This window comes from Rutilus rutilus (genome assembly GCF_951802725.1).
Source record: "Rutilus rutilus genome assembly, chromosome: 8".
Taxonomy (NCBI): Eukaryota; Metazoa; Chordata; class Actinopteri; order Cypriniformes; family Leuciscidae; genus Rutilus; species Rutilus rutilus.
Genome location: NC_140222.1, coordinates 4,343,968 through 4,358,856, shown reverse-complemented (window position 1 = coordinate 4,358,856; position 14,889 = coordinate 4,343,968).

Below are 14,889 nucleotides of genomic sequence, written 5' to 3'. Positions count from 1 at the left end.
ATCATTTCAAAGTTTATATATATATAACTTTGGACTGACAGATGCATTCAATATAAAAATAGATCTCTCTTCTATAATAGTTGTTTATATATACAGTGGCGGAACTAGAGTTTTATACATGGGGTGGCCAGGGGGTGGCCACTGCTACTTGCGGGGGTACACAGTACACACACACACACACACACACACACACACACACACACACACACACACACACACACACACACACACACACAGTGGAAAAGCTTATGGAAGGAATTGGGTCACTCTGTTTGTGTCTATAAGTGTTGAACATCCAAAATATTTGCAGAAAACAAAGCTGAAGCACCAAGGAGATAAGATACCGTAGCATGTGTCTGTTATGAACTACTGCATTTATTTACAAAAAAACTCACATGTACTATTTTTTTATATTTTTTTATTAGATATAGCAGGCATCAAGCAGACATGTAGGCTACTTGAAAAATGTAAACAATTTTATTGCCCATCAATATAAAATCTTATCCTAAGAAGATTTACATAATTCTTTCATTATAATAATTTATAATTATTCTTTCTAATTATAATTATTTAATTTATAATTCTTTTTTTGTGTTCATTTTTTGGTGAACTATCCTTTTAATTGCCTATCTGGCAAAATCTTCTCAACTTAAATTCCTGAATTGGGTATGTCATTGACTGCCTGTGTCTGGTAGATGCTCTGAGCTGTTGCTGGTCCTGAAGTCTGACCACACTGACTCTGACTAGCCAGTGGTGATGCAAGGGCTGGGGTCTGTTTGCATCTGATCTGCCTGTTAGTCCAGTCATTTTAAGCCAAAATGGGGGTCAACCTTGAACAAATTGCAACAGAAGCAAACTCAACTGATTTTGTATCCTCAATATGTCCTAAGTAAGGAAAAACAAGTCCCGAAGAATCCCATTAGGGGAAAGTTTCGAAAAAGACCCAAATATAGCCTATTCATACGCCTATTCATTCTTTCTCTCACATGAATAGGGTAAAAATTGTAAGCTTTAGATATCACCATGAAAATTACTGAGTTGATTACTTACATCAAGACAAACAAAAAATGTATTACAAGTTTTTTTTTAATTGTTTGTTAACATGGACAAATGGTGCATAATCTAATTATGTATGTGCTAATTTGCATAAATACCACAACAGATCTAAACATTGGGTTTAGCCAGGTGAAAATGTCTTGTTGAATCTTGTTGACACACAACAGCAAAATACTAAATGTTAATGTCTGAATGGAACCCATTTAGGATACCCATGAGCATTAATCCATAGAGGCAGGAAGTACTTTAGAAACCAGCCTTTATTAATTATTAAGAGATGGGGTTTGGGGCTGGGTCTGTGGGACTGTTTCTGGGGGACGAGTCTAAGGGAAGAACAGGAGACAATGGTAAGGAGAATGCAGAAGACAAAAGGCAGGTAAAATAAAAAGTGAATCCCCAGAAACAGTTTTCAAAACTTTCCCCTAATGGGATTCTTCTGGACTTTTTTCCCTTACTCAGGACATAATGAGGATACAAAATTATTTGAGTTTGCTTCTGTTGCAATTTGTTAAACCTTTTTTCATAAAATGACTGGACTATGTTTGTGTTTATTAAAAAGAACTCTTATAGCCTATCTCTCCCTTTCTTTTCATGTTTAATTGACCCTGTTCAAAAATATGCCAAATTTAAAATATTATTCCAATCATATTCATATTCTAATTATTATCCAATTACCAACATTTTTATCTTAACTCTTTCCAGTATATATATATAAAAAGGTGTTTTTGGTAATTTTCACTATCTCATGGCACCCCAGAATATTTTGTTGTATGAATATCTGAACAGACCCTGTGCTTTTTAACAAACAAACAAAAAAAACTGTTTTATTCTAGCTTCGTGCGTCTTTTTTATCAACACTTGAATGTTGGCAAGTTTCATAAAAAGCAACATGAGCAAAAAGCTGAGAAAATCGCATTTTTATCAACTACATCTAGATCAGATTTAATGATGATCAAAACACAGTAGATCGAGTCCATCAACACCCTACACCCATAAAGCTTCACAGTCCTATCGCATTATGATATCGCTTGTTTCTGCTCTTCTTTGCCTGCGTTTTGATCTCCTATCCTCACATTAGCTAGAACAATTGTATACTGTAACGTACACACGGCAAGGTAGCCTACTGTATGCGTGTATTAGGCCGAATGTATTCGGAGCAAACCCCCCTGATGCTAAACCTTAAAAACTTACTTCAAATATGATGTTTTCTTATTCGGTGAAGGTTGGTATCTTGCAACTATCTCTCGTCCTCTGCTCGTCCGTTTGAAAACTGCGCGCGCGCCTAGCTGCCGGCGAACGTAATTTTTTTTTTTTTTTTATCAGCATCAGCAACTGCCAGTAGCAAATAAAATTTTGGGGTGGCACCCAGGGTGGCCAATCGCATGCCGGACCCCCCTCTGGCTCCGCCACTATAAAATCATTATATTAGTTAGACGTTTAAGAGGTTAAACTCAAATGTAATTGACTATATAATATTGAATTTTTGGATAAATTTGGGTATTGATATTCTGAAAACACAGTTGTACTAATAAACATATTAGGATTATAAGATGGAATCATAAAAGCTAAATTGTGGTCCAGTGCATTTAGAGATATAAACTGGAATAAAGCTTGGTGTATTTGTGAAGCATACTGTTTAAATAATAAAATAAAAGTGGTTACATTACATACAAATTGTACATGGTATATATCCAGCTAAAAGTGTGTTAGAGAGGTTTAATTTAGAAATTGATTATTCATGTAATTTTTGTTCAATAGAAAAAAAAAATATTATCCATCTGTTTTGTAATTGTAAATACACCGATTTTGGGATGGATGTGGAAAGGAAAACAAATAAAAATGTATTTTTATTTTTAATAATTTTTTGTTTTTGTAAACTGGCAGTTTAGTTCGGAAAGGGGTGCGGTTCGCATGAAAAATCGCTAATGTGAATGCAGTCATGCGGACCGTGGTGTGCACTGGGGTACTGAACCGACTACCTGGAGGAGGCGCTATGAGTTCGGTCGCTCCCGTATGGAGGGATTATTGGGTCAGATTGAAAACTAAAAGTCTAAAACTACAAGTCTTACACGAAAACTAAAAGTCTAAATTTGAAATTAAAAGTCTAAGTCAAAAACTAAAAGTCTAAGTCGAAAATGAATTTGGTATTTAGGATTGGGCATTTTGTATTTAGGATTGGGCATTTTGTCATTTAGCCATTTAGGATTAGGCATTTAGGGATTTAGGATTGGGAATTTGGTATTTAGGATTGGGCATTTAATCATTTAGCCATTTAGGATTTAGGATTGGGGATTTGGGGATTTAGAATTGGGAATTTGGGGATTTAGGATTGGGCATTTGAGGATTAAGGAGTGTATGCAAATAAGGAGGCGGGGCCCAAATACTGGAGGTTGGGTTTGACAGAGCACTCTGTCAGTTGATTTAAAAAAACAACACATTTCAGCGCTAGATCGCCTCTTATTTAACAAACGAACTAAATGAATGCTCTGCTAGTTAACTGGAGATGTTTTGTTTATTTGTATTGGTACATTCGTGCCGCGAGATGTTTCAAAAGTGGTGGGGACAATATCGACCTTAGAATATAGTGGTGGGGACATGTCCCACCCGCAAATTACGCCTATGAACCAAACCAAAACTAACCGAATGTATACAATGTATCAAAACATCAACTTTGGTTCGGACCTTGTTGCGGACTCTCAGGTGTGAAAACGCCCATCGGGTGCTCTCACACTGGCAGTTTAGTTCGGAACGGGGTGCGGCTCACATGAAAAATCGCTAATGTGAACTGCCATGTGGACCGTGGTGCGCATAAAATGCACATAAAAACATGGAAACATAGAAACTAAGTGGAAGAATAACTAATTGTTTTAAAAACAACAATAAAGGACAGCTTAAAGATAAATCTGTCTCCCTAACCCTAACCCTAAAAGTGTTACAGAAAGAACAGTTTGTACATGGAAAAAAACTTTTACTTTCCCATATAAAACTTTAAACAAACTACCAGTGATACTTATGAACTTAAGAAACGTAACAATTCATTTTACTAAAGATTAATTTATATCATGCAGCAAAATAATATAACAGAATTAGGGCTGCACGATTAATCGCAATAAAACCGCACGCGATTTGGCAAAGGCTGCGATTATTTTAAGCGCAGCTTGTCAGTGGAGTGCAGCTGATCGGTAGTAAACACTGCCCCATTTGAACACCAGAGGGCGCTCTCACGCAAACACGCTAAATATGCCCCGCCGCAGAAGTACAATAACGGCGCATCATTCCAGGAAATCCCTGTCGCTGTAGCTGAATAGTCAGAAGATTGAAACGCTTTGATTAAACATGACTTATAAATGCACGACTGCCTTATTCTGTGTCAGAAGCTCATCATCTCACAGAAGGAGGAGCTCAACTGTCCTTATGAAGTGAGTTTGGAGTAAATTCATGTTATTAAATGTTGCATGTTATTAAAACGAGGTTCATAAATGATTCTCGTGTTTGGAAAGATATTTGACTCGTGTTGTTTTTTTTCAAATGCACGTTATAAGTGACTCAAACTCACAGTGCTTTCAGATGGAGCAGCGTTTACAGAGCCGTACATCAATGACAAACTGTGCATAAAAAATAATCGCAGCCTTTGCGATTTTAAAATCGCGATAAGCGATCTCGATTTAAGTGCGATTACATGGAAATTGCGATTAATCGTGAAGCCCTAAACAGAATAAAACACAATGTTATTTGGGGAGGAACTCCATCTTTGATCTGAATCTCACAGTAGAAACTGCTGGACTTGAAGATGAACTTTATTCACGGTGACAAATTCAGATGATGTTTCTTTGCCTTGTTAATCGTTGTCGCTCTTTAGGACAGATTTTATAGCTTGACCCGTTATCGTTTCACATTTGGTGAGGATGAAGCTTCACACTTGAAAGTGCTGGATCTGAAGATGAACTACTTACTGTGATTGTTTTTTGTGTGCCTGAGTAGATTAGATGAATGAGTGAAGCTCTTCCCACATGCAGTGCAGTGATACGGTTTCTCTCCAGTGTGGATGATCATGTGAGACTTAAGGTTTCCTTTATGTGTAAAACTCTTCCCACACTGATCACATGTGAACGGTTTCTCTCCAGTGTGGATCCTCTCGTGTCTTTTCAGGGATCCTGACCGACTGAATCTCTTGTCGCAGTGTGAACACTTGTAAGGTTTCTCTCCAGTGTGGATCATCTGGTGCCGTTTTAAAGTTTCAGCTGTCATAAAAGTCTTCTCACACTCAAAGCACATATGATTTCTTACACCAGTGTGTATTTTCTGATGAACTTTTAAATTCTGCAGATGTGAAAAACTCTTTCCACACAAAGAACATGAATGTGGTTTCTCCTGTGAATGAACTGTCATGTGGCTCTTCAGGCTTGAAGCCCTCAAAAATGTTTTATCACATTGATCACATTCATGCAGTTTCTCTCCAGTGTGGATGATCATGTGAGACTTAAGGTTTCCTTTATGTGTAAAACTCTTCCCACACTGATCACATGTGAATGATTTCTCTCCAGTGTGGATCCTCATGTGTATCTTAAGGTGACCATTTTGGTTAAAATCTTGTCCGCACTGATCACATGTGAACGGTTTCTCTCCAGTGTGGATCCTCATGTGAATCCTGAGATTCAGTTTGTGTGTGAAACTCTTTCCACACTGAGTGCAAGTGAAAGATTTCTTGTCTCTTCTTTTCAGTAAAGAAATACTTTCAGTCTGTGAGCGAGTTTTAGCTCCAGTTTTGACATGATGATGTTTCTCCTCCTCTTCACTCTCCTCATTCTCCAGCATCACGTCTGAAATGATAGTTAAAAAAAGTCATATTTTAAATAATCATCAAAATTCAGAGAGAATTGTGGCATCTGCAGTCAGGAGACGTCATAAGTGTTCCTGCTGGAAGGGCTGCACGATATATGGTTTTAGCATCGATATCACGATGTGCGATGTCAAGTATAGGGAACACGTGATTCACGGATTGACTGCAAAGTTGTGGCGAGTCTCCTTGTGACGACAGACGGTTGTGTTGTAAAACAATCGTGAAATAAAACGAATGCACACATTACACACTAACTAAAGTTGGAAAAGTGAAATCATAATCAACCACCCCTTTAAATTTATGCAGTGTTATTTAACATTTGATTATTCAATATCTATACCTGAATAGTTAAGATTCCCCTAAAACAACAAAGCAATTCTTATCGTATTTATCTATGCTTTAATTTATTAATGATTTTTTATGCAGATTCACTCCTCAACAAAATCACCCCAATCAGCCTAGAATGATTCATTCTTTACAAATATTAATTTGTAAAGCTACTGTTATTGAGCTGCTCTAATCAGCTGGTGATCTGGTGGTACATTTTTTTCATATCCACTGTTGGGGAAAGTTACTTTTAAAAGTAATGCATTGCAATATTGTGTTACTTCCTAAAAAAGTAACTAATTGCATTACTTATTTACTTTTGCGTTACTTTTCCTCACCTGGGCTGGGCTCGCTTTGTTTTTTTGTCAAACGTAAAGGCCCTTTCACACCAAAAATGTAATGTAAATTCACATCTCTACATCAAACAAACCTTTCAGCTGCTGCTGTTCTGGATAGCAGAAGAATAGGACACAGGAAAAGAAAGTTTAACCCTTCAGCAATTAAAACAATAAAATTAAAAATCTGATTTTTATCTGAATTGGATCAGTAGCAAATACATTGGTTAATTAAGTGAGATTTAAAGGTGCCATGTGTAAAAAAAAATCAATTCATACTCCACATTCCATACCAGATGGGGGCAGTATACCTCCAGAAAGTGTGTCTACTCTATGAATATGACATCTTCAAGCTACTCCCCTTCACCTTTACCAGTGAATATGTTCATATTCGTATGTTCATATTCGTTTTGTTCATATTACATTAATTTGACAGACAGCATTCGCTGATGTTGACCAACGTAACCAGAGCTGCCAACTATCACGCATTCACCGTGACACACGCAATTGACACTTTTCACACGCTTTCACGACACACATCAATTTTCTCGCGCACAGAAAAATCGCGAAGCAAAGAGGACACGGATACCGACAGACTAGACAGAGCAGGTTAGTTATGATATAAAAAAAAATTCAGCTCTCAGATTCTGTCAATTTTATTACGCAATTCAAACAATAAATACCGTTTTGGCGCTTGTAAATGTTACGTGACAGATCCCTAGCGCACGTGAACCGATCATCTCTACTAGCTAATAGTAAAAAACACGAACACTGTTGAAAGATACAGTAGGCTACAACTTACCGAAATGTATTCCTCATACATAATATCTACCAATCAGTGTTTTTTATCAGCGTGAAGAGGTCAATAACATAGCTGGAGAACAATTATGTCAGATTTACCTCAGGAAAGCCATTTAATAAACATAATATAGGTTGTTATAATAAACAGAAATGTTGCAAGTTCGGAGTCGAACCTCATTTCTTTCATGTCCATTAGTTGTCTCCAGCGATGGAAAGCAGTGCCAATGTTTACTCTGGTTCTGTTCCTTTTTTTATCAGATTTTATTTGCGATTCCGAGCGCGTTTTATCCCTGCAGCGGGTGGGTGTGGTGGTGGTAAGGGTCTCTTGCCAAGGGCTTCAGCCATTCTTCCGCTCTCTTCCCTGAACTGAAATGTAGTAGTGGGCTGTATTTTCCACACGATTGACATCAGGTTCAAGTACGTCCACAAGCCATGCGAGTTATTCGTGTATTGCAGTTCGGCTGGTGGTGGTTATGTTGCTCGCATACCGCCTCCCATGGCCGAAACTGGTATTACAACACCTGTTGGGCCGTGGCTAGTAATGCTAATGCTAATTCAGGTTGATATCTCTGCAGCACTATAACTTGTCATTTTTTTAATGACATCATCGCCCTTATTTCTTCTCATTCTTTTGATGCGTGTAGCTAATTTTTTGGATATTTTTACCTCAATTTTTACACATGGCACCTTTAAAGTCCCCCTGTAGTCAATAATTGTTTCCCTTAAAACTCATCTTTGATCAGCAAAATGACATATTTAAAACATTTTCCAGTGAAAAAAAAAACTCTTCATGCCTTAAAGAAACTTGAATGCACCTTTACAACCTGAAGCATCATTTAGTATACATGGTTCTATGAATATGCAAATGAGCCCCGCCTCCACTCCCTCACACTAGCTCAGAGATTCACTCGGCCAACAATGGTATCGCTCTTTACAACGTCGGACACATAACGGTAATTAATATGATTAGCCTTTTGCTTGACTATGTTATCAAACAGCTAATAATGTGTTGCTAATGTTACACAAACCAATGGTGTTGGCATGAATTTGCATGTGTGTTGAAGCACATTAAAAACACCACATGGACGTATAAACAACATTAAAAACTTGATTTTCACCACAGGGCGACTTTAATACATAAAGTATATTTGTGTAACAATTTTTACTGTATTACTGAATACTGAATCTGTTGAATTAGAAAATAAGCATCATGTTCACACACAGTGCACACAACACCTGCACTAGTGCTGTCTTCAAGTGCTATCGGAAATGTCCCACTTCTGAAGTCGTGATTACAAGCTCATCGTATTTAAATTTTGACCTGAGAGGGCCAAAAATTCATGTACAAATTTTTAACTAGATAATTCCGGTAGCGCATGAACTTATAGATGGATAGTATTGAAGGGGGTGGACTGGAATCCACTGCTGCTTCAATGTATAGGCTATGTAATGAGTGATTATAATCAAGGTATTTTTCCTTCTAAATATCATGAGTTGAATGACTTCTCTTGAGATTTTACTTTGTTATTGAAGTTACCAGTGTGATTACTGAAATGTGCTTCTCATGTATTCATTATAAATAAATGTCAGTATTTGACATTTCCAGAAATGAAATAAGGACTTGTTTTGTGTTTGAGAAAGGTCTTCAACATGTTAAAACCCATAGGGGTCATTGAAGTCTATAGTTTAAGGGACCATTTCTCAGTTAAAGCCTATATTTCCATTTAGACTAAAGTGTCCTATATCCTGAGAGAAAGAACTTGTTATCTATATCCTGTTTATAGTTAGAGCCTGGCCAAATCCAACCTTGGAAATGCTGTGTGCCGGGTGTGTGTGTTAGTCTTCTTGCTTACAGGTTAAGGAACCACTGGCATTGTTGGAGATTGACTGAGTTGTTGTTCGAGACATGCTGGCACCCAGCAATGCAGATCTGAGACCTGGAAGGTCACAACGTGCCTAACTTCAGGGTCCGGGTTTCAGCTGCATAATCTATGAAGATATGCTTCTGTCTATCTGTATATGTATATGTTTATCTATTTCTTAGCCAATGAGAATCATTCAACCTGTAAGCAATGACGTAGCTTAGACCTTGGAAATGGTATAACTGCTGTGTGTGTGTGTGTGTAACTGCTGTGATCTTTGTAACTGTAAGCGGGGCGGCCTACGAACTCCTGTGTGAGTCTTGAAGCTGAACTTCTGCTGATGAAACTGCAAACTATCTTCAGTAAAACTTTTCTTCAATTTTTTATAATTCTGACTCCGGGTTTTCTTTCAAACATCTGGTCCTTGGCTCCTAAACTGTTAACCCCTAACAGTATCGGTAGTGATGATGCATTACTACCAATTTCTCTGCCTGGTAAGGGTGAGACAAAATATCAATATGGCGATATATCGTTGTTCTTCTCCCTGCAATGACCGATACGCTGGCAGTAGCGCTTAACACATTAATGAGGGAAACGTGAACATGAGTTAACTAGCCTAAGAAAAATAAGTTTTTAATTTCTCATATTTAATAATGAGAAATAGTGTTTCTTAAAATGCCACCAAAAAAATCCTAGAGGAAACACTTAACTCTTAAAATGTTTCCCTACTGCAAACACTAAATCTGATGAACTACTTAAAGCTTTATAACCTTAATGTTCTTCAGCCTGTTATAGCAAAACAATAACTAACAAAACAGCATCAGGCATAAGAGACATCAGGATTCAAATTGTCCTTAAAAGATATTTATTTCTTGCAAGAAATGTTCCCAGTCTACCCACAGTCCAGCTGCAGGCAGAGTGAGACCCCTCAGAGGTGTTTGGCTGGCAGTTTTATAATGTTCTCCTCAAAGCTATCTCTTACAGCCCCCACTAAACAAAATAACAAAAGGGACCCCCCTTGACCCCTCCCCGGCACAGGAAATTCTCTCGCCTCTGAAGTCCCACACACACCCTTGCAGCTGTACTAACATCATAAAAGAAACTCAAAATACAGACAAATGAATGTATGGCATTCATTTGTTAAATCACTGAAAATAAAATATAGAGAAAAGATACATTTTTCCATAACAAGCCTCACTAATGAAGAATCAGGAATAAACACCAACCTCTTTGTTCTTCAGTGTGTTTCATTCTGCAGTGTTCTGGATCTCTCATGTTCTCACTGTCCTTCAATAAACTCTGTCTTTGCAGATTTCAGCTCTTCCTGATGGTTTGATGCTCGTCTTCACTTGTAGCTGATGGGAATATTCCAGCATTTATTGGTGAATTGCAGTGGGAGGAGCTTCACTGAAGGAGGAGGGGCTTCACTGAAGGAGGAGGAGCTTCACTGAAGGAGGAGGAGCAGATCTGACAAAATCAAGAAGAAATCACTTACTGGGTTTATGTTTTTATTCTAATTCACACATTTTAAGTATTAAATGTAAATCTATCTAAAGTAAAGTAACTTTTACGTAAATTAATTGCAAAGTGTTTTATATTATTCACATTTTTACTTCTAAGAATTTCATCCACATACTTTATTCCTACATTGATCTTACCTCTCATTAACATATAGGCAAATATATAGAAAGAAACAGAGAGTACAACAATTAACAGATAGGCTATAAACAATGTAAAAATAAAAAGACAAGATAAACATAGAAAATGAAATATACAAATTTGCTAGAAACAAATAACCCACCAGTTGATTTGACTAAACTACTTGTTTTTATATGGGGCATGGTTTTTCACAGATTCATTAAATGCTCTTATGAAACTTACCTATATCTTGTAGATGTCACAATAGCTGATCGTGTCGTTTGCTCAAATCTGTTGACAATAAAATGAGCTTAATGTGTCAATTTACAGATCTGAAGACATCAGCATAATGAATGAGGAGAAAACAGGATCTATTGACATGAAATAAAGAGGCTTTTCAGCTGCTCTGATAATAGTGATGAGCCATAGACTATCAATACTCATTCAACAAGCCATTCAGGATGCAGATCATCTCACTTTATTTAAGTATTTGCTGCTAAAAACAGATTGTGAATATCTGCTAAAAAGCCTATAAAAAGAGAGACACTATATGACACCCATCTTTATCAACTATTGTAATTTGTCTATATAAATAGAATTATAGTAATATCCTAATAACTTCGTTCATAACACTTACTTCGCACTTCGATAGCATCCTACCGTTTTGTGTGTGAAGAGAAAAACATAGGCCTATAAAAACTTCTTCTATCGGTGTTTTAGTCTGCAGACACAAATAGCGCCGAACCCGATGAAAACCATCAGGAAATGTCTCCGTAAAATGATATTTAAACTGTGTAAAGAGTATTTTAGTATTACGTGAAATAGCGTGAACAGTTTACCTCAGAAGTCTCGACACTGAGCGCGCGTGTGATGACGTCATCGCCGCAAGGCAAAATCAACAGCACCAGATATATCATTTCAAAGTTTATATATATACAGGGTTGGGGAGTAACGGAATACATGTAACGGCGTTACGTAATCAGGATACAAAAATCCAGTAACTGTAATCCGTTACAGTTACGTCAAAAAACGTAGTAATCAGATTATAGTTACATTTAAAAAAAAGGGGGAATACTTTCAGGATTACAATGGTTTAATTTGAAACTAAATAAATAAGTATTTTGGCATAATAACACTATATTAAGCGCTGCTTGATTATACAGTAGTTCCTGGTTCTGTTGCCAGTAATGACTCACGTGTGCCACGCGCTGGTGAATGCGCAAATAACAGCTGTCTACAATCTCCTCAGACGCAGATTGAATCACTGCTGCTAGTAGAAACGACGCTGCCTGCGGGTAAAATCGCTTTTAATTCATGGAAATTCCGCTGCTATTTTGTAGAAATTAGGAGAGTAGCTTTTTTAGTACTCAAAATGTCCTTTCTTAATCTTTTCTCACGTAACGGGATGTTCGCTGTCTAGGTAACGTAGGGGAACTCCCACTGCCAACGCCACAAGTTCAGTCAGGCAAATTAAGAAAGATCACGGCTTTAGTCAACATGTAGGCCTATTTTAAAATAAACTAATATGTAGATTGTGTAAAAAATTTAAATGTTGTGTTTTTATTTTTTAGTTAAAAATTAGTTACAAATAAAACAAAATAATCTGTAATACCATACATTAGCCACTAGATGTCTGTATAGCCCTTTACATAAATATATAATCAGGCCTGTGTGTATATTTTGAAAATATTGTAATGTACACTGAGCCAAATTCTTAATAAATAAAAGTTTTTTAATATATATTTTTTATAATATTTCTTCTTGCTTGACTTTATTTATATACGTGACCTTGAAGTAATCCAAAAGTAATCAGTTACATTACTTTCATATTATAGTACTTGGATTACGTTACTGAATACTTTTTTTATGAAGTAATTTGTAACTGTAACGGAATACATTTTTAAAGTAATCCTCCCAAGCCTGTATATATATATATATATATAACTTTGGACTGACAGATGCATTCAATATAAAAATAGATCTCTCTTCTATAATAGTTGTTTATATATTTTTATATTTAAAATCATTATATTAGTTAGACGTTTAAGAGGTTAAACTCAAATGTAATTGACTATATTATATTGAATTTTTGGATAAATTTGGGTATTGATATTCTGAAAACACAGTTGTACTAATAAACTTACAATTTTAAGAATATAAGCTGGAATCATAAAAGCTAAATTGTGGTCCAGTGTATTTAGAAATATAAACTGGAATAAGGCTTGGTGTATTTGTGAAGCATACTGTTTAAATAATAAAATAAAAGTGGTTACATTACATACAAATTGTACATGGTATATATCCAGCTAAAAGTGTGTTAGAGAGGTTTAATTTAGAAATTGATTATTCATGTAATTTTTGTTCAATTGAAAAAAAATATTTATTATCCATCTGTTTTGTAATTGTATATACACAGATTTTGGGATGGATGTGGAAAGGAAAACAAATAAAAATTGATTTTTATTTTTAATAATTATTTTTTTTTGTAAACTGGCAGTTTAGTTCGGAACGGGTTGCGGTTCGCATGAAAAATCGCTAATGTGAATGCTGTCATGCGGACCGTGGTGCGCACTGGGGTACTGAACCGACTACCTGGAGGAGGCGCTATGAGTTCGGTCGCTCCCGTATGGAGGGATTATTGGGTCAGATTGAAAACTAAAAGTCTAAAACTAAAAGTCTTAAACGAAAAGTAAAAGTCTAAATTTGAAACTAAAAGTCTAAGTCAAAAACTAAAAGTCTAAGTCGAAAATGAATTTGGTATTTAGGATTGGGCATTTGGTTATTTACCCATTTAGGATTTAGGATTGGGCATTTGGTATTTAGGATTGGGCATTTAATCATTTAGCCATTTAGGATTTAGGATTGGGCATTTGAGGATTGAGGATTAATACAATAATGTATACATAACTATCAAATATATTATGTAAATTATATAAAAAATGCTGAATAAATATTATAAAATATATAATGAAAGCAGTGGTCCCCTGGAGTTGTGTCACTGGTGTTACCGTTAAACAAAAATCTCTTATTTTGAAATAAAAATCACACTGATGACATCACTTAACTTCCTTCTTCCAATTTCCTGGATATCTATGAAGAAAAGCCCATGGTAGATCCACTGTCTCTCTTGAGTTATCAGAAATCTTATCATTTATCTCATGATTTCATATGAAGCTTTTAGTTGAAGTCACTGGTATGACCTACTTTACTGTTAGGTAATTGTTAGGTAAAACTAGTATATCATGATTGACAACATGTGGTTTGATACCTTGCAGCAGCCATTTTGTAAAATGAAATTTTCATGACAATTGTCACTCCCATTTATAGATAAACTTTATTCAAAGCTATTCGTTTAGATTATATGCCAAATGTAACAGTTTAGTCTCATCTACTTAATTATAGTTGAAGAATAATGTATGTTCTTATGTATGTCATTCATTGTGTCACTGGTGTCACTGTCTTTTTTTCTGTCACATTAAATACAATGTCACATGTGACATAGTAATAATGTTACATCCATTTAATTCTGCTACACTCAAAAGTTAAGATTTAAAGGATTGCATCATTACTTGATTTTAACTGGTTTTCAAATATTTTCATTGTTATAGCAAATACATGGTAGCGCAGACGAACTAACCTCATTCAAGCACACTTTTAACAAACCTGATTAAAATATCTAAAACATAATCTCCTTATTTGTTGTATTATAATTATTTTCGGTATCTCTGTCTACACGTGCTGAAAAAAGAAATAGAAATAATATTTCATAAAAACCTTTAATATTGCCAAAGAAGTAAGGTAACACCAGTGACAAAAAATGGTACATGCGGTCTTTAAATAAATGTACAAAAATTATAAAAAATCATTAAGCTGTCATTTATGCGTATTCATAAAGTCAAAGGGTAATCTAATAATGTGGTGTAAGTTTAAATGTTAGAAAAAGAAATCAATTTTAAGACATCTTGCCATGCCAAAGGTGGACGTTTCTGTAGAATGACCCAAAGATTACATTGTAAAGGTGAGTTAACTT